At 37.2% G+C, this 27,052-nt stretch overlaps 1 protein-coding gene across 1 annotated transcript in view; it reads left to right on the top strand.

Moving 5' to 3' along the window:
* The first annotated feature begins 1,830 nt into the window (after positions 1–1,830).
* tln1 (talin 1) overlaps positions 1,831–27,052 on the top strand; it is a 122,633-nt gene continuing 97,411 nt past the window's right edge. Inside the window, exons 1-2 of the mRNA XM_059357594.1 lie at positions 1,831–1,971; positions 23,616–23,687. The gene's annotated coding sequence lies outside the window, so the exon portion shown is untranslated. The remainder of the gene's footprint in view (positions 1,972–23,615; positions 23,688–27,052) is intronic.

Here is a 27,052-nt window from a genome sequence, read left to right as displayed (position 1 = left end):
GACTAAAAACTTTCCTTTTTAGCAAAACCTTTGATTCCTTCCGTCTACATGGTTTTTAGCTTGTGTGTATGTATATATGTATACTTTTTCTTCTGTTTTTAGCTGTTTTATCCTTTTTTAAATCCTTTTTTAAATTACACTGTTATGCTTTTAACCTGTAGCACTTTGAGATTTCCTTTAATGTAAAGTGCATTACAAATAAAATGTATTATTATTAGGGCCACGGGGCAATCGCACGTGCACTATTGTTATACTGTGGATTTTTTTCTTCTTCCTCTTCCGGACACAATTTCATCCCGCTACTTGGCAAAATCTTGCATTGAAGTGAATGGGACGACTGAAAAAAAATGAGCGAAAAAGAACAATAATTGGAGATTTTCAAACGTCTACTTCTCCGGCATTATTTCACCTATTTCAAGTTTCGATAGGTCATATAGTTTTGTTTTTTTTATCAATTCCTGTTCACCATGATCATTTTTGGAGAAATTCTGAGATTATAATGGGTGTGAGTCTAGAGGGAGAGAAACATTTAAAAAAAAATAAATGTGAAAACTGCGCTCCAGGCCGTAAATTCGACTCTACAGAAATAATTTATACATAGAAATGTAGAAAAATTTGTCTTCTCACTCACAATCCTCTGGTAAAGCTGTCAGAGTTATAGTTTGGGCGTAGGACGCACAGATGCACCACCAACACGCACCAACAGCCTCATTGGCTCCCATATTAAAAACGCAGGAAGATTTCTGTAGAAAAGCATATTTAACAGTTTTTCAGATTACTCTTACAGAGCTATTTCTTAATTTTTCTTCACAAAAAACATATGTAGCTGTTCAGGAAGAACTCAGGACGCTCAAAGTGAAGTAGGATTAATGATATGTATTATGGTTTTGCCAAAAATGCTTTCTGTTCGAGGCCAGAAATTCCAGTCTGTCCACCTCTGGCTGCTGTCACTGTGGTGGAACATTCCACAGCTGTTAATTTCCGTTGATTGCTCTGCTCTGATTGGTCGACCCCAAAGCTTTTCATCCTTTCACCCATCTCTCACAGAAAGAGAGAACCAGACACACACACACAGACAGACAGACAGACAGACAGACAGACAGACACACACACACACACACAGGTAACTTTATGTGATTACAGTAACAGATACACACACACACACACACACATACACATGCGTGCATAAGCGCACACTCCTCCAGATACACATGCTTTACACACACACACACACACACACACACGTAACTTTATGTGATTTTAGTTACACACACACACACACAAACACACAGACACACACAGACACAGACACAGACACACAGACACAGACACACACACACACACACACACACACACACACACACATTTTGAGGTTAAAGGGCATAGGTTGCTGTATTAATAAATACTTGAAAAGGAATGTTGTAGGTGTGTTCCTTGTATATAATATAGTATCATAACATTACTAGTATTAATTGTTTGAAATCTCTTAAGAATCTCATCATAGTGTACACACACCGGCAGTAGCCCCCGTGGCCCTTTCAGAATTTCCCCAGAGGAAATGTTCTAGTTATTCTTATTATTTATCATTAGAAGGGTTTTTTATTCTGGCCTGCCTGGTTTCCCTATCGGATGGATCAGTATTGTGTTTTGTGATAGGTAAGTCGTTGAGTGAACCGTTGTTCGTAGCAAACCCCAGCTGCCAATCAGAGAGCCGGAGGCTACACTAAAGTCTCCACAGAGCTGAGACCCCGCCCACTGACCCCGCCCACTGACGGGCCGCAGCAGCAGGGTGGAGTTAACTCCGCCACTGCACAGAGAGAGAGCGGATAGGGAGGGGGACTAAGAAGAAGTTGCTATCTGCCTTTTCCCCTTGCTAAAAAATTGCTTGCAACCCGGAATAATCGAGATACCTTTAACAATTTGGGTTTTAAAGTCGGAGGGCAGCCAGCGGGAGAGGATTGCCTCGTTCAGGTCAGAACAATGTTTCTTACTTTGAAAAGTTTCCACCTTTCTAGCAAGAAGTCCTTGACGTCACCACACAATCTATGTGGAAGAGAAAACTTCCTAAAAGTACGAAGACCAGGGCCTGCTACAGTAAAGACGCAGTCCCCGTACTTCCTATTTAAAAAACACAAATAAGAAAAGACGAGCTGTTATATAAGAAGACAGAAATGTGTGTTCTTCCACATACCAGACTCAGCGTCCTGTACTCAGTATCTCTGTTCATCAGAAACATGCAGCTCTGTTCAAGTTTCCGTCCAGTCAGTTAGGGCGTCTGGCATTTTGAAGAGGTGCTAGCTCTCTCTAGCTCTCTCTGTGTGTGTTTTACACTCAGATGTGACAGATTCACACATTTAATTATAAACGTTTCGGGTCAGGCGAAATGTTAAAACACATCTCTTTCCAACATATCAAGGTAAACAACAAGTACCAAACAGATTTTCATCAAAACGAGCTGGACAGTAACAGTAGTCTGTGTGAGCTGTGTAGACGGTCTGCAGGGACCGTCTACAAAGTTCAACACCCAAATAAAATACTATAAAATAATATTGAATAATTGAACTATAATGTCACAAAATACCTTTACAAGTGAAGTGAATTGTGTTGGTTACAGGGCTGCAACACTTAATCTGCAAGTTAAAATCTGTCACTTTATTTCCAACTTCACAGAACTTTTACTGCAAAATGTTGTTACTTTGTCAAAGTTATGTCTGTCCCCTTACTGGCCTGAATCAGACTAGCTGATATTCAACCTTCTGCTCTTTCTTTTAGTTTTGCTTTAACAAATCTGAGTGCTGGGTGTGTTATGCAGCTAGTTGACAAGCAAGCCAGAAAATGTAGCCTCCAGGTTCAAATTCTTGTGTCACTGTGGCGTGTGACACAGTAGAGGAATTTGTATGGAGACATGTTTACTTTGAGCAATAAACTTCTCTCAGTAGTAGGTGAAAAAAACCACACACTGCAAAAAAGGTGTGTCTAAAAACACTAAATCTGAGGAAAATGATCTTGCTGCATGGACAGATAATTTCACTTGACAAGATTTCTTAAATTAAGATTGTTAAATCTAGAAATAAGCATGTTGAACACATAAAATAAGAAATTAACTCTTTAATTATTTAACACTTCTAAATCTAAAGTTTTTTTTTTATCTTGGTAAGTAACAAATATTCTGCAGTGCACTCTGCTCGGGCCAGTTCATCGCTGCTTGCAGCTTTAATTTATCTTGTTTTAAGAGTTAATTTCTTATTTTAAGCGTACAACATGCTTATTTCTAGATCTAATAATCTTATTTAAGAAATCTTGTCAAGTGAAATTATCTGTCCATGCAGCAAGATCATTTCCGTCAGATTTAGTGTTTTTATCTTGTTTTTGGACGCACCTTTTTTTTGCAGTGCAAGAAGTGGTTTGGGAGGATTGTGTGAGGCCTAATAGCAGCTTGTAGTCAGTGTTGCAGGGTGTGCTACATGCTGGCACATGATATTACTCCCTCCTTGCAATAGGCAGAACAAAAAAAAACAATTCTTCCATGCTAATTTTGGCCCAAAATAAACACCAGGAATTTAAATGTAATTGCAACAGCCTTGCACAGCAACTTCTACAGTAGTTAACCATTTCTACTACAATAGTTTTGTTCCAGTCTAATTAATAGATGAAGTTGATGGAGATGTTTTTACGGTAAAAAACCAGCAGCTGTGGTTGCCAGAACTTTACCTTAACAAATTCGGTGCAACTTTTTGTAATATTACGGTAAAAGGATATTAGCACTGTTGATTTCACATTTAAGATTGCCATTTTATTCCATATTTTACCATAAAAATAAAAAGTTTTTCCATCAAAAGAAACGCTGTTCTGCCATATAATTGACAGGAAAATACTTTATAAATGCTGCATAAATTAAAGATTTTACCATTCTGTTAAGGATATGGTGTTCAGTACATTTAACAGTGAAAAAAAGTATTTTCTTACAAAAAATAAATGCAAAAATGATGACTTTTATATATATTACAGTATATTTTTTGCTACAAACAAGGTGCCAGTGTATTTTACAGTGGAGTAATGTATTTAAAAAAATGTAAAAAAAACCCCCACAGTTTTGGCTGATATATACATTTACAGTGTTTCATTGTTACTGAAACTGAATTAACCCATTTATCATTTTATGTCTTTTACTGTCATGGTTTAGCAGTTTTTCACCATAAAATCTACAGACATTTTTTACAGTGCAGAGTCAAGTCAGGGCTCAAGCCCTTTCAGGACGCGTCTGTTTCTTGCATAACAGTTAAAGCTTGTTTTGCTGAACACACTCTCTGATGATACAGTTATTATATGCAATAACATGAGTTGTTGCATGAGGCCACTATGCAAATATTCTGTTGATGTGGCTTGGCTAGTGTCTTTAACATAGAGAGGATTGGATGTAATGGATGAAATAGTGATTATAGTTTCACTGTTGTAAGTGTGACTGTGGAATGTTTCTCAATTCTAAGTTGGAGGGAAGTCTGGACGAAACTGTCTATAACAGGGATGGGCAACTGGAGGCCCGGGGGCTGCATACGGCCCGCACCCTCACTTGAAGTGGCCCTCAGTACAACTACATGCATTTGAGCATGAAATCTTAAAAGTGCAGTGTAAAAATGCACAAAATTACTTCTTGCAACTAATGTTGCTCTGCGGTTCTTACACTGATAAAAAAAAAATCACAGTAAGTGGTTATTTTTTACTTGCTTCAAACCTTTTGTATTCCTATTTATACTGTTATACATGCATTTGAGCATGAAATATGTAAAGTTACTGCACTGTTGACATATTTCAAATTGCAGTTTCATCATATCTGGTTAAATGCACGATCCTATATGTGGCCCTGTGGTAGTGTCAATGAAAAAATTGTGGCCCCCTCCAGCATTTAAGTTGCCCATCCCTGGTCTATAAAGACAAACTGAATGAACCAAGACGTTGATTAGATTTTAATTGTGTAAGGCTGACAACATAATTAGTTGAACAACCAAAAGTTAATCAACAACAATTCTGATGACTGAAAAAAAAAGACAGGCCACTCATCCTCTGGTTCCAGCTTCTGAAATGTTTTAATTTTGATTAACTGTAGTGACAAATGCAGCCGCATAATATAAAAAAAATTGCAGTATGTGTTACTAAGGTGGTATTCTTTCACAAATCACAAATACTTGTCAGATTGTTAACTTAATGACTTTGAGTTGTGTTGGGGCTGTGTCTTCCTTTTTGTCAGTTTCTGAAATGGACAATCTGACATTCACAGCGACTTCCTGAGGTTATTTGTCAGCTGTCTGCAGTTGAGAGAGGAAAAGGACCAGGGTTTGAACTTAGCTCTTTATATTCTTTCTTAACTATTCTGCCACTTTTCATCTAGTCATCTATTCATGCTTTTTCAGGAGAGATTTTCTTAAAATGTGTGCCCTTATCCCCATATAAGCCCACCTCACACATCCTCCCCTCTGTGACTGGCAGCTTTTCACTTTGCCTTCCTGTGTAGTTGTTGCTGTTTATAGGAGCTATAAACACTTGATTTCTAATGTGGTTGGAAAGCACATTTTGCAAACTGGTTTTCTTGGAGTATTTCCTGCTGACCCTAAGTGCAGAGAGAAAGTGAAGACTGGCATGGCACTGAACACATACAGAGTAAACTTTGCATTAGGGCAGGGCGATATGGTCCAAAAGTCATATCCCGATATATTTAGGCTGAATATCAATATACTATATATATATATATATATACATATATATTATATTAGGGCCGGGCATATAAATATTTGACCTGAGAACAGTGAGAAGTATTTTTTTTCACATGGATTTTAAGTATACCATTGAATAATGACTGAATACATAAGCTTAAGCAACAAAAATATTGTTTATTTTTGTTCAAGTCCAACAGACCAGTGCAATTATTGCCATTAAGTGTAGCAAAAGCATATTTAGAAACATAGTACATTTCAGAAATTCCGGTAGCCCATAGGTAGGTAGACCTTCTGTAAACTATAATACTTTGGTTTTTTAAGTAAAAAAAAAAAAAGTTCCTTCATGTTCACTACAATTGTTGTTGTCTGAACTCATGAACACTAGTTGGTGCTCCAGTATAATCGGTCCGCCTGAAACTCATCCAGTGAGAAACGTTCTGCGGTGCAAAAATAAGTGCGATTAAAATGCAATTTTTAAATTAATTTTTGTGTAATTAATTCATCTTAATTAACGCGTTAAAGTCCCGGCCCTAATATATATGTATATATATATATATATATATATATTTATTGCAAAGTGAATACATACATATAACATAAATACTGTACAACAACAGGTGTACCTCTAAATTAAAAAAAAAAAAAATCAAAACTCCATAAAGTTTACGTTTAGATAAAAAAAAAAATAGCCCATGAAATAAAATCTTTTTCTGAAATAAATATATTTATATGAGAAAAGAATAACGAACATTACAAAATAACTAAATATGACAAACCCTAGTAAAGGCAGCATTTATATATAAAGAAACAAAAAAACTTGAACTATATCGATATATTCGATAAGGTCTAATTCCATATCACATTTAAAAACATATATTGATATATCTTTTATATCGATATATCGCCCAGCCCTACTTTGCATCACTACAGCAAGTTTGAATTATTCATCCAAAAAGGACAGCAAAAACAAGATTTAATTTTAAAGCCAAATCATGTCCAGAAACACCAAATGAAGATGATCAAAGAAATGAAATGATAGGGAGTTCAACACAAGGTCATCTGGCTCAAGTTTTGCTGCAGGGGGACAGATGGTCCGACAGCAAGGCGCTGCATTGGACAGTACATGCATGCAAGCAGCAGTCCTGATGGATTACTTTGTAACATGTTGTGCAGTGTTTCTGTGTTTAAACCTTTAAACACATTCATCTGTTAATACAGCTGCACTTTCTAGATGGTTTTTTATTGTCTGGTACCTTCAACAGCACAGTCCCCTGGTCTGATTAAGCACAGAACTGTTTTCTGTCAGAGTCAGAAGTGACTCTCCACTCTGGTCCCCAATAAAGCCAAAATGCCGCCACAGCTCCGATTTTAACCCATTGAAGCCTGGACAGCGGATACGTCGTTTTGTAGTATTTGTATAAGCTCTCAAATACTTTTTGAATTTAATTTCTATCTGCTGCAGAGGCTGAAAAATCTATTATTTAGTAGAAGCATTGACACTTCTGTTGAATTTCCAGAAAAACTTCCGGTTTTAGGGGCTGATTTTAAAATTGCCCAGAGGTTTTAAAGGCAGTTTTAGGCCTCAATGGGTTAAACAGGAAGGTGCCATTAGCAGGGGTGTTGTTCTGCCTTGTTACAGCTGCTGATGTGCATGAGGTAGGATGTCTACCAAGTAAAGTCAAAGCCTTCTGCTGTTAGATATGTATGTGTAATAGAGTATTGTGATCAATGTTTCATCTCACCAGTTGAATTGTCTCATATTTGCAGAGAGGATTAACTATCTCATGAAGTATCGTTACATCCCTAGCTTCTATCAGTACATCACATGTATAATGGTCCTGGGAGCTCAGTGCGTTGCAAATAGAAAAAAAACCCCAAGCAAATGAAGAAGCATTTTAGCAAGCTTAACAACATATCAGAGTCAGATTTTCCTTTATTGTCATTGCACAGAGTAACAAGTACTAGGACAAGGAAATTAGCCATCAACCCGTCCAAACTTATACTTAAAACACACATATAATATGACAGAGGTGGACAGGACAGGGAGACAGGGATGAAAGAAAAGAAATACAGCACAACGCGAAGAGAGGAAAGGAGGAAAAAATAATGGAAAACATATATAATAATGCATAAGATATATATGCACAGCATTTAGAAAAAAAGAACTAACTTAACGACACACAAGGACGTCAATTTGACGACACACTAAAACTTTACTTAGCAAACACATCAAGGGATTTAGAGACTCTGGAGGTGACATATGGTTTTCGCCGTCGCTAACTGTGCACAACATCAGCAGCTGAAAGCAGCATGGCTAGTTATGCACAGAGTCTCCGCTGATCATAAACATAGTGATTGTGAATTAACCGACATTGCTAACTGTGCACAGAGTGTCTGGTGCTTATTGTAAACAAATAGAGATCACTAAGTGAAAACCTCCTGTAGCAGCAGCACATACACACTGTACTGCTACAGAGCTAACTGCTGCTAACGGCGAGTAAGAAGGAGTTGCTAGATTTGTCTCCAGTCACTTGCTTGAAAAATAGTCGCTAAGGGGGTCTGAAAAGTCGCTAAATTTAGCAACAAAGTTGCTAAGTTGGGAACACTGCTTTGCCGGCTTTTACAAATGGCATGTGTTGTTGTTGTGTAGAGTACTACGTCACATCCTGCTTAGCGATCTATCCAATCAGTAACCAGGCTGTTTTCAGGGGAGAAAAAAAAGACCCTGCTCTTCAACAGGGACTAAAAAAGTCCCGACAAAAGCCGGCTCCGGACTGCTCGTATTCAAATTAGAGACGTTTCGGCAAGTGAGGCCCGCCCCATTCCGGGTATTGTCCGGGTATTGCCCAGTAGTGGAAACAGCCCTTATAAGGGCCACCTACTAAAATGAAGTCCTGTAGGGCTCTTCAGGGTCTGACATGACCACACCCACTCATCCTTGGCTGACCAAATAACCAATGGAAAAATGAGTCTGGAGCTCTATCCGACAGGAGCACAGAAAAACTATTGAAAATATGTCCCAACAACTATGCAGTATTTTCTCTTACCTGTGTTACCTATCCATAGTGTAGCAGGGCTGTGGAACGACTCCATCATAGTAGTGAAGTTTGAAAGTGAGTTTCTTAAATAGGCTGTACTTCAGTGAGACTTTGTTTCAAGTGACTACATTAGTTGAAAGAGCTGAAATGCAGCCAATGAATGCTTTTGTGCTTAGATCGAAATAAATTAAAATCTACAGTATTTTAAACTCTAAATGCAAATCATATACATGTCTTTTAATATCACTTCTGCCTTGATCGGGCCATGGTGAGTCACTCGGTGTGTTTACACGCACAGTTTAATCGAGCTATGCTATCGATTTTGGCGTCTAATCAGACTTCTGTCCTTGTCCCAGTTTACATGCAACTGAGAAAATCGAACAACTGAGGGAACGTGTCCTCCTCCTCAACACTGGGTGCCGATATGCGTCGTTTCAGCGGGTTAATATGGCGCCCTTTCTGTTGACCTCAGTTTGACACATTGTGCCGTCGCTACTGACCAGCTAATGCGACCAGCTAACGTGACCGGCTAATGTGTGACCGGCTAACACAACAGGCTAACGCGACTGGCTAATGTGCGATCGGCTAACATGTGACCGGCTAACGTGACCGGCTAATTTGCGACAGGCTAACGCGACAGGCTAACACGACAGGCTAATGTGCAACCGGCTAATGTGCAACCGGCTAACACGACAGGCTAACGCGACCGGCTAATGTGACCGGCTTTCTTGGATGTTTTTGTTCCGGGGTCATACGCCAGTGCGGGGTACAGCATGCGTTGTCTTGTGAAAATCCTATTCCAATCACATTATCTGGGTGTCCTAATCGGAGTTGGAGAACTCCGACACCAGTCGGACTAACACGTTTACATGCACTTCAGTTGTCCAGTTATAGTCAGATTAAGGCAATAATTTGTTTTTTTTTTCAAGTGTCATGTAAACGTACTGACTGTAGTGTCTAGTCTGACCTCAGAGAGGACCAAGTTGTAGACAAAGCTTCACCTTGCAGTTAGTAGCTGCAAGTTAAGACCCAAGCACACGAGCTGAGGCTCTGCCTTTAGGACACTGTTGCAAAGGTTAATTCCCTGGAGTGTTTAGCAGCAGAGGGGATGTGAGAGGAAGCAATAAATCAGCCAGCTGATGTTAATATTGACCAATATTAGCTTATCTCTGCATGACAAGCAATATCTGAAATATGAATATGAGGTCTATGAGATACGTGCAAATTGATTCACAGAATACAAGCACTGTTTCAGTAGGAATTCAATAGGAATGGAGTTTAGACGGGGTTAGGGTTTTTCAATGATGGAGTTTCAATTGCTAACAAGCCCAGAGACTGTAAGGTATTCAAATGAAGCCTCATACATTCATTTGGCCTGCCATTCATCTGTATAAGCTTTGGCTCTTATTATTGTTTGGTCTAATCCTAATCCTTCTAGTACCCCTAAACCGACCATACATGTGGTGAGGTTAACTTAATGAGTGGAACATAACTCATAGAATAAACTACATCGGAATATGTTTAACAAGTGTTTAGTCATGTTGGAAAGTCAAATGTGAACTTTTTCTCTAACTCAAAACATCCCCACTGAGGTTTAAAGTGAATCTATAGGACATGTAAAGTGCAGTATCACCTGTATGAATATGTCATTGACTTGGACTGAGAGGCTAAATAGTTTTAGTGACTGGGCTGCTAGTCACACATATCCAGCCTGTAGCGTAAAAGCTCTGTTGGAAAGGTGTCAGAGTGTTGTGTCATGGCCCACTCTCACACCACTTAAGGAAACCTGCTTTTCATTCCAGTGTGCTGCAGAGACTGGACTGTAGTGTTTTCCCTCAGCCATATTTGGTCAAGACAACATGTGCTGCCACTCCTCCAGCACAAGAAATGATTTGTTTTAGACTTGAGCAATTTCCCTAGCCTCTGTCAGATGCCTGGGGAATTCAGTCAGACCAGTGAGTATTCCAGAGATAAAATCAGCTTGTACTACATCTTATAAAAGGAGAATGTGCAGACATTTAAGAAGAAACCAGGGTTTTTTTCATGTTTGACTTGGTTATTTCACACGGTGATCATAATTGTTTAAAATTAACACATGGACTTTTCTTTGATACTGACACAGCAGCTGCTTGTCTGCTCACATGTATTGCAACAGTGTAACATAGCAGGGTGTGTTTACAGCCTGGCACTCAGTGGGCACCAAGGTTATAATAGTTTTGGATTTTTCATTAGTTTTAGTTTTAATTTCGTTGTCAATTTTTGTTTTCAAATTCAGTTTGTTTGAATTCGTTTTTAGAGTGAGTTTTCTAGTTTTAATTCGTTGGTTTTTTTTTGGAAAATGCTTAGTGTTTTTGTGTTAGTGTTAGTTGGGTGGTTAATTTGTTGGGTGCGAGATTCAAAGAGGTCATAATAAATGTTGCCTTTATTTCCTTTGTCTTATCCAGCCCCAATAAGGTTATTAACCCTCTGGAGTCCACAAAAGCGCCGGAACACGACTTCTTCATGATGTCAAGAAAAGACACAAAAATGACCAAAAAAGACACAAAATGACCAAAAAAGAGACAAATTGACCCCAAAAAACCCCACAACAACAGACACAAAATGACCAAAAAAGACACAAAATGACCAAAAAAGACACAATAACAGACACAAAATGACCAAAAACGACACAAAATAAAAAAAAAAAAGACACAAAATAACTAAATAAAGACACAACCACAGACACAAAATTACCAAAAAAGACACAACAACAGACACAAAATGACCAAAAAAGACACAACAACTGACACAAAATGACCAAAAAAGATACAAAATGACCAAAAAAGACACAAAAAAAGACACGGAAAGACATGAAAAGGATTCAAAAATGGACAAAATAGTCCAAGACTTCATAGAGTTAAGTCATAAAACCAGATAGATGAAATAGATATCATGTCAACCAAAAAGGTTTACGTATGAAAAAAGTTGACAAAGAGGAAAACGAAGGACATTTTCACTATAATTTTAGTTTGTTTTAGTTAGTTTTGTAACCACAAAATACAGTTTCAGTTAGTTGTCATTTCTTAAAAAACTCTAGTTTTTATTTTTATTTCAGTTAACAAAAATGTTTTTTCAATTCTAGTTTTCATTATTTTGTTAGTTTCATTTAACTATAATAACCTTGGTGGTCACTTCTGTCAACAATGGAGGAAAACTTCTCTCTGTGCTAAGTGTTATCAAGTCATTGTACAGGCTTTACATTTTCATAGCAGAGAAATGTATCCAGTCAGCACTCCGTCACATTCTATTCAAGCATAATTTTGTCAGTTAGGCAGTAAAGGAAGATGCAAACATACTTTTTTTTAGAACATGTCTCTGTTTACAACTGAATGAGTTCTGTGTAAATGTGTGACTTGTCAGAGCGACAGACAATGGTGATTTGTTAAAAAACGGATGCTATATAAAATACTACAACCAATGCCATGTCAGTTTTCAATTGACATGTTTAAATAAATGCATATAGATTATAGCAGGTGGCATATGGAGCGTATATTTAAAAAAAAAAACATTTTTTCGTCGACATGCTTGGGAGTTGAAAACGGTCTCAAATTGTAGATGAGATGTTATCTTCCCTTTGCCACAGAATTCCTCCGTCCTCACATTCCTTTATTCCGTTGGGATCGGCTGCATTTAGTTCTTGTGCTGGCTGCCAGTGACATAAGGCTGAATAAAGCCTCTCTTCTTTCTTCTCTCCCTTCTTACTGTCTCTATGCTCTGATGCTGGTATACCAGAGGAATGCACACTTGAATTCCTTTGCAGGGCTTGAGGCAGCAGAGCAGCTATACAGTGTTGGTGCTCATGTTGCCCTGCTAAATATGTACCAGTACCTCATTTAAAGAATGTGGAAATACCTGGGGCACATGCCCACAACCTGTGTGTAGATTCATTACTACAATTGTGCTAATGCCATGCACACGCCCCCATTACAAAAAAAATTAAACTAACACTAAAACTAAACATTTTCCTAAAAATAAAAACTAATTAAAACTAGCAAACACTCTCTAAATTTTTTTACTTACACTTCACTCTAAATTAAAACTAACTGAATTTGAAAACAAAAAAATCACAGAGAATAAATAATAATAATAAATAGAATAAATAAAGGCAACATTTATTGTGATCTTTTTGAATCTGGCACCCAACAAATACCCCATTACAAAAAAAACTAAAACTAACACTAAAACTAATAAAAACTAAACTAAAACTAAGCATTTTCCCCAAAAATAAAAACGAATTAAAACTATCAAACTCACTCTAAAAACTCATTAAAACTAACTGAATTTGGAAACAAAAATTGACAACGAAATTAAAACTAAAACTAATGAAAAATCTAAAACTATTATAACTTTGGTACATGTAGCCCTGATTCATTCATTCACACCGTTTTAATTTGAACTATTTATTGATGGTTTGATATGTAAATTCTCTTTTTAATTCCTATTTGTATTGCCCATTAATATCAAATACGTGAACCTAGTTCTAGTTCCTTTGCTGGGCTGTTGCTGTTTCAGAACCTGTTTGCCTTTCTACAGGCTAGAGAGCCACGTCATTACCTCACTGTATTTCGCATCCATAGTAGGGCTGGGCGATATATTGATATAAAAGATATATCGATATATTTTTAATTGTGATATTATTATTTAGACCATATCGCATATATCAATACAGTTCAGATTTTTTTTCTTTCTTTCTTTATATATAAATGCTGCCCTTACTAGGGTTTGTCATATTTAGTTCTTTTGTAATATTTGTTATTCTTTTGTCATATAAATATATTTATTTCAGAAAAAGATTGGCTTATTTTATTTCATAGGCTATTTTTTATTTAAGATATTTTTTAATTTAAATGTGCACTTTATGGAGCTTTGTTTTTTTAAAAAGGTACTGTTGATACTGTTGTTAAAATAGTATTTATGTTCACTTATGTTCAAATAAACAGTTTCAATAAAACTACTTGTGACATGTCATATTTGACTTTTACTGAACATTTGCTCGCACTTTGCGATAAAAATAAAAAAATATATATATTCAGCCTAAATATATCGGGATATGACTTTTGGTCCATATCGCCCAGCCCTAATCCAGAGTGAAGCTTCGTGTTTAAAAAAAAAAAAAATGGTGGTCACAACGTTTTAGTTGGTCTTGTTGGTCATGATAAAGAAAAGAAAGTGACGGTTCGGCACTCACAACAATGTTTAAAGAGTCGCCGTGATAAATGTGGCATAAAGATGTCAGTAGAAACAGCATTTAAATCAAGAGTGTCAAACATTTAAACATTCAACATTAGTTTTAGTTCTTGTGCCACATACAGCCCAATTTGGTCTCAAGAGGGCCGAACCAGTTAAACAATTTCATGATAACCTATAAATATCAACGCCTCCAAATTTTTCCCTTTCTACTAGTGTAAAGAATTAAGTAAATGGTAAATTGACCTGCACTTATATATCGCTTTGCTAGTCACTTTGCGACCACTCAAAGCTCTTTACACTACAGACTGCGCTCATTCACCCTTTCACACACATTCATACTGGTGGCAGAGGCTACCCTAAACGGTGCCACCTGCCACCATTGGGAATTCATTCACACACCGATGAACGCAGCATCGGGAGCAATTTGGGGTTCAGTATCTTGCTCAAGGATACTTGGACATGTAGGCTGCCATGGTCAGGGATCGAACCACCAACCCTCCGATCAGAAGACGACCCGCTCTACCAACTGAGGCACAGCCGCCCCAAGTCAATTCTAAAAACGATCACAGTAGATCTGCAATGGCACATATTTTGGGACTGAACAAAAAAAATATTTTTTTTACATCTAACAACAACATTCAAACATGTCCAGACCTATAAATTGTTTTCATTTTCCATACATTTCGGCTGTGTAGTAATACTGCATCACCAGCTAAAGTGGGAGCTTGTGAAGAAGCTCCTGCATTAGAAACTCCTGACACATCAAAGGAGTTGGCTGTGCCTTAGCAACAGGCTGCACCAATTTATTTTAATATAGGACACTGAAGCTGCTCATTGACAATATTTTACACAACGTTCAGTATCTTTGAATATGACCATAATACATATTCATGTTGACGGAGTGAAAGCCTGATACTGTGTCCAGCTTCTTTCAACAAGGAAATTCTCCCAGCAGCCTTCACTTGACAGTGTTGTGTCATGTAGCCTGTAAGTAAGTACGTAGTATTTATAATATGTATCAAACATAGGGTCTTCTACTGTTATAGGGCGCTCAGGAATGAGTTCTTAAATCAGGAAGTTAGTTAGCATTTTAGCGCCCTGAGGTCTATCCTCTTAAACTCAATGAGGATTTTTTGAATGGGTTGGAGGTTAGAGCTCTGAAATAAAGTCTGTGGTTAACACACGCTGAGAGAAAAAGTAAATACCCCCACTATGGAATTTTTAAGTTTTTATGTGTCCTTAAAAAGATGGTTGCTAACAAGTGGCTAAATGAGACTACATTGTAAAAAATATCTATAGATTTTACAGTGTAAAACTGCTAAACCATGACAGTAAAAGACATAAAATGATGAATGGGTTAATTCAGTTTCAGTAACAATGAAACACCTGAAATGTATATATCAGCTAAAACAATATTTTTTACAAATATATTGTAAATATATATATTTACAATATTTTTTAAAATACATTACTCCACTGTAAAATACTCTGGCACCGTGTTTGTAACAAAAATATACTGTAATATATATATATATACAAACCATCATTTTTGTATTTATTTTTTGTAAAAATACTTCTTCTAACTGTTAAATGTACTAAACACCATATCTCTAACAGAAATATACTGTAATATTTAATGGTAAAATCTTTAATTTATGCTTCATTTATAAAGTATTTCTGGTCAATTATATGGCAGAACAGTGTTTCTTTTGATGGAAAAACGTTTTATTTTTTACGGTAAAACATTGAATAAAATTACTGTCATCTTAAACATGAAATCAACAGTGCTATTTTCATTTTACCGTAATATTAGAAAAAGTTGCACTGTATTTATTACGGTAAAGTTCTGGCAACCACAGCTGCCGTTTTTTTACCGTAAAAACAACAGGGTTTTTTTTACAGTGTACAGTAGGCTATGGATTGTCAAGACTGCTGGTTAGCTTGTCAGAGACTTGTGAAGCGTAACGGTTGTGACATTCAAGTCCAGATGTACAAAATGCGTAAGCATCAGAAACGAGTGTGATGATTTATCATCTTTCAATTGAATTTTGTCATGTAAAAATCATGTATCACAATATAATTATACACAGTTAAAGTCTCATTAGATAATAACAAGTGTGAGTGGTTGTCTGTCTCAGTCCACCATGACCCAATAGAGCATAAACATGTTCCAGATAACCATGATGAATGATGATACTGTGTTAAGGATGGTCCACTTGGAACTTTTCCAACAGCGCTGTACAGGATTTTTTTCATTCATTCAGCTTTGTTCAACTTTTGTGTGCCTTCACTCAATATTATGTATATATGTATATGAGATATATTGTAGAGGGCTATTGGCCTCCACTAGGGTTGTTAAAAGTAACGATACTCAAAAAAGTATCGATACTAAAACGTTGTATCCGGATACAATACTCAATTCAAAAAGTATCGAGTATCTGACGCTTGTTATCATAGTTGCAGTTTCTTTTTGCACAACTTTTTTTTATTATAAATATTTAACCTGTGGTTCTGTTAATTTTTACATGTTGCATTATTCTTGTTAAAAAATTATTTCTGTTAAATTTTGGGGTCTTGTGGTATCGAAAATGGTATCGAGTATCGAATATTTTCCTGAGTATCGGTATCGAGTTTAAAATTTTAGTATCGTGACAACCCAAGTCTCCACACCTACATCCCTTACCCATCTTTGTTGTTGTTGTTGTTGTTGGTGGCAGGGGGAGGAGATACAAATGATAGATTACAGCAGCAATTACACAACCATGTAACCAACATAGACAAAGTTTAGCAAACAGCTGACACAAAGTAAAAAGGACTACTGTCCTTACTGTTGTCCCCCTTTCATAAAGTCTATTTTTAATGTACGGAGCTGCAGCTGTGTCTACTCAGTCTCTTTTAGCAGCAGGGTGGTGCCGATTTCAAAGATGACTGACCAAATTTGTTTTTTTAAAATAAAACAGTATTACAGTTCCATTTATGAAACAGCCTGTACAGTTATCAGGGCCAAGAGACCTGAAAATGTGGTCTTAAATCTGACACCACTTAAGGCAGAGACCTCCCGTACAGGTAGATTTCCTGGTGTGGATGATGGTGCAGGGTGTGCAGTGACTGTGAGTTGATATTGCTGCTGCAGCAGTGCAGGCAGCAGGGCTGATGAAGGCGTATCACACAGGAAGTTCGAGTTCGGCTGGGAACAGAGATATTAGAGCTCATTGGTTGCAAAGAGCCGAATGCACTCTGCAGCACTGTGAACTCGTGGTCAACTTGCTCTTCACCACAGTGTATTTTATTTAGTTCTGCTACACTGCTTTACCGTCAGTGTTTCTATACTTTCATTTACAAGAGTGATGGTCTGTTGTCGCCACTCTTCAATCTGGTTGGTTCCATGTAACCAGTTCTAGCCATCAACACTAATGCCACAGATTGTCTTGTTGTTTTTTAGTCTCTTGGTTTTTATCCTGTCCTGTTGTCTTTTAGTCTTTTAGTTTTTAGCTCCAGTGTTCCCTCATGGGGGTCTCCGCACTGGGGAATGTGTTCAGTCTGTCCGTGGGGATGTGGTCTTGGAGATTCCCTGGGCCCGGGGGACTAGGCGGCTCTGCACCATGTGTGGAGTCCGCCCCGGTCTCCCCGGGTCGTGGTGGTCTCTGTGACGGCGTCCTCTATGGCTGTGGGCTCTGGCACCTCTCAGTGTGGATGCTCCTACAGGTTGCTTTTCCTCATCTGGATCCTCGGTGCCCTGCCATGTCTCTACACTGTCAATCAATATGTGCTGTGTGTGAGTCTGAGTGTGTGTGTGTTTGTGTGCGTGCATGACTAAATGCGTGTGTGTGCATGTTTGTGTATGTATACTTACAGATGTGTATGTGGGGTAGGGAGGGGTGGGTTTTGTCATTTTTTATTGTTTGTTTTTATTCTTATTATTTGTAAAGCACTTTGTGTTGCATTTTTATGTCTGAAAAGCGCTATATAAATAAAGTTTGATGATGGATGAGATAATCAAACCTGCTCCGGTGCATGAGTGGGCCTGTGTTTCCAACTTGAAGGCAGCAGATATTGCTGAAGTTGCAAATAACATCACAGTGTTGCCGCTGGTAAAAAAAAAGAAAAAAAAAGAAGAAGAGATGTTACCTGAACAGACACAGGTGAGCGATCACCTGACCCATGACCAGATTATCCCATTTAAGCCGGGAAAGCATTACCACATTTCTACCATTAAAACCAGGGGCGCTGTTGTGTTATTCTACCATTAAAGCCAGGAAATCATATACGTCGTTTTGTTGTATTTGTAGTTTTTTCCACCTATTTTTGGTCTCTTGGCCAATGAAATGCATCAGAATACATGTGGGAGTGTCGCAATGCAACATGGGACTTTTCCAGAACTTTGAAATCATGGCGGAAGACCACTATAGCGGAGGGAGCTCAGATATAACAGCTATAAGCTCTCAAATACTTTTTGAATTTAATTTCTATCTGCTACAGAGGCTGAAAAATCTATTATTTAGTAGGAAGCGTTGACACTTCTATTGAATTTCCAGAAAAACTTCAGGTTTTAGGGGGTTATTTTAAAATCGCCCAGAGGTTTTACAGGCATTTTTTCCAGGCGTTTTGGGCCTAAATTGCTTATTATAAGGCTCTTTCATAGTGCGTTCCCGCAAAAGTCCCACTATATTACCGGCTATTCGTGTTTCTGATGTCACGTGCAACTTCAAATATTCTGCCTTGCAACACATTTATGTTTTTTCAAAAATACTACCCCTAAATGTTAAAGATCTGTTATGTGACATATACATTACATTGGGCGTTTATGGTATTTATGTATTTATATTACAATATTTCTTATTTTAAAATAAAAAAACTAGACACATTTTCTGGTCAGAACAAGTTAAATGCAATACAGGACACCCTGTTAACGGATTAGAATTGTTAAATGGGTTTAAATTTAGCCTCGGAACAAAAAATACGCTTTTTGAAATTAGCTACTTTTTCACATTTATGTTTCCAGTCACAGCCACATTTTCACTTCCTGTCACAGTCACATGACCACCACACCAGGGTGTTGAGTATGTGTCGCTTAGGGATTTAATAAGTTAAGGGGAAGCATAAAGCTGAATATGAGAGATTCGAGAAGATTTAAAGTGTTTGTTACACCGGTGTCACCATGGGTTCTTATGGGTTAAATTTATAAAAATGCAAAGCAGTGACAATACAGACCTATTTAATGTGGAAGGACTCGACCAGTTAGTAGTAATCAAGGACATTGATAACCGATATTTGCACTTAACATAAAAAACTTCATATTATAATTTAGGGATAACACAAATACCATCACAAAAATCCAATAAATCAAATGTTACAAAAGATAGCTTTCATTGAAATTGGACTTTTTCTTTTCATAATAGCGTGAAGCTGATTGTCATTGTACTGCTCTGTTCTGTATAAAGCACATTGCAGACTAGAGTCCCTATTAACAGTGACACACACAGCAGGAGGTGACTAATGTCAGGTCCAATATGGGTTGAATGCACATCGGCAGGCCTGCTTTCATACGTTTGGTGTATGATGTATGATGTCCAGCATGTGTGGCTGTACTTTTAATAGCTAGTCTGGCATACAAGTGGTACACTGTAAAAAATGTCTGTAGCTTTTACGGTGAAAGATTGCTAAACCATGACAGTAAATGACCGTAAAATGATAAATGAGTTAATTCAGTTTCAGTAGCAATGAAACACCGTAAATGTATATATCGGCCAAAACAGTTTTGTTTTTTTTACAGTTTGTTTGTTTTTGAAAAATACATTACTCCACTGTAAAATTCAGTGGCACAGTGTTTGTAACAAAACTATACTGTAATATATATACAAGCCATCACTGTAATTATTGCATTTATCTTTTGTAAAACTGTTAAATGTACTAAACACCATATCTCTAACAAAAATATACTGTAATATTAAATGGTAAAATCTTTAATTTATGCATCATTTATAGAGTATTTTCTTGTCAATTATATGGCAGAACAGCATTTGTTTTGATGGAAAAACTTTTTATTTATACAGTGAAAAATGGAATGAAATGGCAATCTTAAAAGTGAAATCAACAGTGCCAATATCATTTTACAGTACTGTATTTATTACAGTAAAGTTCTGGCAACCACAGCTGCCGTTTTTTGCCATAAAAACAACAGTTGTTTTTTTTACAGTGTACTGAATGATATGCTATACTCCATGTAAAAGCATATCTCCTTCCAAACTCTCTGGGTTAACCATGACAAGCTCAAAATCCACAAAACTAACCTGAAAATTGAGAAAATCTGAAACGATTGCAGGACTCTAGCAGAGCCCTGTAGTTATTGGGCCCTAGTCTGAGCTGGCTGTGCCGTCTCAGAGTTTATGTGGATAGATGGAAGCATACTGTATCTCTTATGTGAATCAGTGACTTTCTTACCGCCGTCATCGTAGGTCACTCTAAATGCAACGTGTTCCCATACAGCAGACCTATAGAGTGCTGCTGGCGCATCTTCTAACTCTGGCTCTTTCCCACTCACCATACCTACACATTTCTCCACATTGAACCGAGACAGTCGAACCGAACAATTGGGATGGAATATGTATATATGTATATGTGTATATATATATGTATATGTATATGTGTATATATATATGTATACGTATATGTGTATATATATATGTATACGTATATGTGTATATATATGTATACGTATATGTGTATATATATATATGTATACGTATATGTGTATATATATATGTATACGTATATGTGTATATATATATGTATACGTATATGTGTATATATATGTATACGTATATGTGTATATATATATGTATACGTATATGTGTATATATGTATGTGTATATGTGTATATGTATATATGTATGTGTATATGTATATATATGTGTGTATATATATATATCTATATATCTATATGTATATATATATGTATGTATGTGTATGTATATATATATATATATATATATATATATATATATATATATAAAAAGATCATTCTCACTGTACTGCACTTTCAATATAAAAAAAAGTGATTGTGCACAAAAATGAGAAATGTTATTCTTGGTGAGTCTCATTGCTTAAATCAATGTATTTGTACATATACTTAAATTAGATGTTTAAATAAGCTAAAATAAAGGTTTTGAATGCTTAAATATCATCTTTGCCATTTTTGAATGTGCTAATGTGCCCCTCTGATTAAACACTGGCCCCTCCTTGGCCCCCACACTAAAATTGGTCTAGAACCGCCACTGAGTCGAAGTGTAACTAAAATTTGTTTCTCTGGCATATTAAGATAAGAAGCTGTTGTAATATGCCTCTGGATGTTGGTAGACAGTTCCTCAACTCTTTAAGACAGAGGCTGGACTGAAGGACGTGAGATAGAGGCTGAGATACAGTATCTGACAGGACAGGCAGGACAGTTGACTGTTGACACTTTACAGTGGAAGTCTAGACTGGTCTGGACTGACACTTTATATCAGCTACTTCTGGTATTATTATTTATCATAAAAAAGCAGCCACATTGTCAGTCAGCAGTCCAATACACACAACTGATGCATCAGTGTTTCACAACTCTATTCAAAGATTTGTGTATTTTAGACTTAATAGTACAAAGAAATGTTATATTTTAACTTTGTTGCTATATTTAGCGACTTTTCAGACGCCGTTAGCGACTATTCTTCAAAAAAAGCGACTGGCAACAAATCCAGCGACTTTTTCTGCTGTTATTGGAGACTTTTGGAGACTCATTCTTACTCTTCTTAAAAAGAGTAAGAAGCAGCCCAGTCCTCCTGCAGCAGTCTCTCCCAGCTGCAGAGCCAGAGGGGATGTTAACCCCTTAGCGTCCAGTCTGCAAATTGCTAACATGCTAACAGTTAGCTCTGTAGCAGTACAGTGTGTATGTGCTGCTGCTGCAGGAGGTGTTCACTTAGTGATCTCTGTTTGTTTACAACAAGCACCAGACACTCTGTGTACACACTAAAAACTGTTCCTATTGTAATAAATTAATAGTAGTGCAATAAAAATACACATGTTTGCCCCTAACATGATTAATAATCGTGATTACAGTATTGATCAAAATAATTGTGATTATCATTTTGGCCATAATCATGCAGCCCTCGTATGAAGTATGTGTCATATTCACCACTGTAAAGCACACCTCCCCTCTATTTCTTCAGACAAGCATTCATCATTAAGGTCAAATGTTATTTGTGGAAATATGTTCATCTTTGCAATATGAAGTTTACTACAAAGTAAGATAATGTAAAAAAGAAAAAAGAAAAAGAGGTTTGGAACAGCTGTAAAGTGGAGTGATGCAGAGTTAAAGGTTTCGCTCTCAATAAGCGTTAATGTCTAATTATTATTTGAGGTTTGACTCCCCTATGCACCATGCTGCCTCATGGTATGACTTGTCACAAAGCTGAGAGGTGATTGCGACACTTCATCATAGTCTGCTCACCTTTAATCATCAACAGAGATGACACCATGTGACTCATCTGAGACTGTTGTAGAAACAGAGAAATGCATTTCTGGAGGAATTGAATACAAGAGATACAATGCATGCTGCCATCTGCGCTAATAAGCTCAAGATGTTTCTAAACAACCTAAACTAAATAGACATATGCTGAGTTAAGTGAATGGAGAGTTGCATGCTCAGTGAACACATCACTGCAAAAGTTGTGAAATTGTTCCACAACTAGAGAACAGAACATTCTCATTCTGTAATGATCCCAGCTAAATATATCTGATTATGTTTTTACCCTTTATTTTTTTGAGTCTTAACACTTTATAAGTTAGAGTTTTTTACGGTGTCCATGCTTATAATAGTAATTAATAATTAGTATATCGTTTAACGAAATACGCTGATTAATGTTTATTTCTCTAAGCTTCCTAACTGTTGTGTTCCTGCCAATCTGATGTGCACTCTTCCTCATTTCTCAGTAATTACTGTTGTGACTCAGCACTTCCTCTTTCAGTCAGGGTGGAGTGGGACATATTCACAGTACATTTTCCAAAGTCTCCAGACGTTCTTAGGCTGTGGTTTGATGCTAATCAAACTAGAAGAGTGTAAGGGGGAAGTAGTCTTGCCATTTTGCTCCTACATTTCTTTTGAAGGACTGCAACATAGTGACCTGAATGAGCTTTAGATTAACCCCCTCTTATCTTTCCTTAAGCCAAACAAACTGTTTTTACATTCATGGTAGACAGGATACACTGCTCCCAGCTGAATCATAGCTGGGAGTATACAGACAGCTGAAATGCCCTTTTATGGCATCGAAGGCTTTTTAAAACAGGAAATGACATCAGTGCATCTGAGCCGGATCTCACAAGAACCCTGTCATACCAAAGTAGAAGAAGATCCAAGTTTGTCTTGACATGAAGCCACTGACACTGACAAAATAACCAACAGAGAGAAACTAGAAGCACTGTTGTGTAGCAGCATGTTGTGCTGACAATAGTGTATCAGCACTGAGCTGTGCAGGTTACAGCCAGAGGCCTGAAGTGAGTCCTAACATGTTGCTGCAGACAAATCCAGAGGAAGCCACTAATATAACTGACATCACAGTTGAATCAAAATGATTATAACCTGGTCTGTTTTTTGTTTTTTCTTCAGCCAGAAAGAAAAAAGCCAGAGTTGGTCATCTTGACTGGACAAGAGGCTGTCACAAAACACGCTTTACATCAGGTATTTACTTTGCTCACTTTCTTTCTGGTTTGAAAACAATAATGTGGATGTGCTATTAAATTAAAAATGAGTAGCAGTTGGCACACTGCAAAAAAGCCAACTTGTATTTTTTGGCCTTAATCAGTGATTTAAGTTGGTAAAACTTGGAAATATAAATTATTGACACTTAGGGCAATATTGTAAGTTAGCACAACAAAGGAAGCCAGTTGTCTGCTCAAAAACAAGTTTGTGAGTTGTTGTTACTTATATCTTTAAGTTGGGGTTCACAACAAGGGACAATAGTTCTGATAACTCTTGTTTCTTTGTTGTGAAATGTGGGAAAGCGGTGAAATTCATTAGCGAAAGCTAGCGACTAACTGATGCTAGCGGCTAATTGATGCTAGCGGCTAATTGACGCTAGCGGCTAACTGATGCTAGCGGCTAACTGATGCTAGCGGCGCTGCTTGTTACAGCTACAAGAGTAGCCATTAGCGTATCAATGCTAACTCGAAATTGTGGTCGCAACATTAGCTGACATTTCATAGCGGCGTTACAATCGTGGTAATTCAGCACATTGCAGAAGTTAGCACAAGTAAGGATTAAAAGTTATTACAATGTTAAATTATAAGTTAGTACAACTTACAGTTGAGTCGACAAAAATCTGAATTCAGAGTTGAGCAGACTCAAAAACAAAACTTATAATTAATTTTATTGAAGTTTGTTGCCTTGAAATTTTGAGTTCACCAAACTTTTCTTTTTTTGCGGTGCAGCAACAGGTTAAAGAAATAAAATAAATGTGAAGTGCAAATGTCTTTGACATTTTGTCCATGTCTTTCTTCATAAGAAGCAGGTACACTTGCACATAAACAGTTACTGTGTCTTTAAATGAGGTGCATGAGTTTTTGTATGGTCAAAGTGGTGCTACAGTGCTGTTGAAGCCCGGCTGTGTTTCAGACAGACTGAGTACAGATATCTTCAGACAGGGAGTTTGAGAAAATAAGGCTTTCCCATTCTCATAAGTACCATATCTCAGGAATACATTTGGGGGAATTGCTTCAACTTTGGCACAAACTCCCACTTAGACTTCAGGATGAACTTATTAGATTTTGATGGTCAAAGGCCAAGGTAACTCAGGAACAGAAAGGGACATTGTGTCGATATTACACATTTGATCAGATTGGCGACACGAATCATTGGTGCCCACCTTCAAACTGTGGTGATTTTGTAGCTCTGTGCACTGCAAAAAAGGTGTGTCTAAAAACAAGATAAAACACTAAATCTGAGGGAAATTATCTTGCTGCATGGACAGATAATTTCACTTGACAAGATTTCTTAAATTAAGATTGTTAAATCTAGAAATAAGCATGTTGTACTCTTAAACTAAGAAACTAACTCTCAAAACAATATAAATTATTTAACACTTCTAAATGTTTTTTTATTTTTTATCTTGGTAAGAAACAAATAATTGTCAGGTCACTCTGCTCGGGCCAGTTCATCGCTGCTTGCAGCTTTAATTTATCTTGTTTTAAGAGTTAATTTCTTATTTTAAGCGTACAAAATGCTTATTTCTAGATTTAATAATCTTAATTTAAGAAATCTTGTCAAGTGAAATTATTTGTCCATGCAGCAAGATCATTTCCCTCAGATTTAAAAAGGTGTTTTTATCTCGTTTTTAGGCACACCTTTTTTTGCAGTGTGCCAGGCTGAACATGCGTGTCACATTTAAGCAAGTAAAAATGTTCTATTAGAAACCAAAAAGTATGAACTTAAAATAATAATAATTCATATATCCCCATTAACAACTAGGGTCAGTGATATTCTATAACAAACCTCATAACCCCATTGTGACTCAGCTTGTTTACACCTTGTTATAATATAATGATAAACCTATAACCCCCTGGAACTTGTGTTGGTCAAAAGAATAAGTTTCAGGGGGTAGAATACACTCATAATTAGCATGAAGAGGCAGTTTTCCTGTTGTTGTTCTCGTTAAATCTATCGTTGTGTGTTACTGTAATTCCCAACATTCATTTTGATAGCTGTATCCTGAGATCTGATGCCCTCTGAGCTTTCCACTCTAGCTACATCCGCCTGTCATGAAGCTTGAAAAAGGAGGAACTGATAGTGTTACAGTGTCAGCAGGATATGAGGCTGAGAGTGTCAGGCCGTCTATGTTGTGACATTCAATCCCTCTGAGCTGATGCCAACTCTGTTTACCCACTCTAGACTCTCACTCTGCAGCTAATATATCATCTCCACAGCTGTCCTTATAACACACTTACGTAGCTCAGCCCCACCAGGATCTTGAAGACTTTTTGCAGTTATTGTATCCCACAATCACCCAATCTGCACCTGCTTTTCTCAAAAGTAGTAACAAAATGTCCAGCTGTTTTTTCTTTTAGTGATATTCACTTTGCTCATTGTTTCAAAAGAATCTGGCTGCAGACCTGCACTGTGAGGTCTCCTGCACTGTCAGGACCGGAAATTGATTCGAAGCCTTTCAAAATAAAAGCGAGCATACTGGAAGCACATATTTTTCGTTCCCCGCGCATATTTCTTGGGTCTTTATTTTATGTATACATTGTGAAAATGTTTATGTGTATTGATGTGTTCAATTAAAAATATAAAAAAATGTATATATTTCCTGTTCAACTGGATAAGATTAAAAAAACACAAGAAAGTATCAAGATAAAAACCAACCAAAAAAAAAAAATATCTGGCTGCAGACCTGCACTGTCAGGACCCTTCGTTGCAGACCTGCACTATGAGGTCTAGAAGTTGATTTGAAGCCTTTCAAAATAAAAGCGAGTCTACAGGAAGCACATATTTTTCGTTCCCCGTGTTTGTTTCTTGGGTCTTTATTTTATGTATACATTTTATGTGTAAATATGTTTGTGTAATTCAAAAAAAGTCCCCTTTACAGGGCAATGTATAGTGTGCAACGTAACGTTCTAGTGATTAAGATTAGATGTTTCTGTTTCTCCGTATGATGAAAAGTTGTTGTCACTTGACTTTTACTCACGTCGTGGTCTCCACACTTCACATGGGGAAAGAAACATTGAAAAATACATGTTTCCGGTAGACTCGCTTTTATTTTGAAAGGCTTCAAATCAACTTCCGGCCCTCACAGTGCAGGAGACCTCACAGTGCAGGTCTGCAACGAAGGATCCTGATAGTGCAGGTCTGCAGCCAGACCCCTCTCCATTGCTTTGGTTTTCATGGCCCACCTGCTTTCTGTCTACTGGCCCAGTCTCATCACTATCATCATCCTCATTTATTTTCAGTGAAAAAACAATGATAAACAAACTGCACACTACATGTTGAGCCGCAAACAGCAGGCAGACACAGTTGGAGTCTAGCTAGTGAACATAATGGCGTATTTAGCA

The sequence above is a fragment of the Centropristis striata genome, chromosome 19 (genome assembly GCF_030273125.1).
Source record: "Centropristis striata isolate RG_2023a ecotype Rhode Island chromosome 19, C.striata_1.0, whole genome shotgun sequence".
Taxonomy (NCBI): domain Eukaryota; kingdom Metazoa; phylum Chordata; class Actinopteri; order Perciformes; family Serranidae; genus Centropristis; species Centropristis striata.
This window is presented reverse-complemented; position numbering and strand designations above follow the sequence as displayed.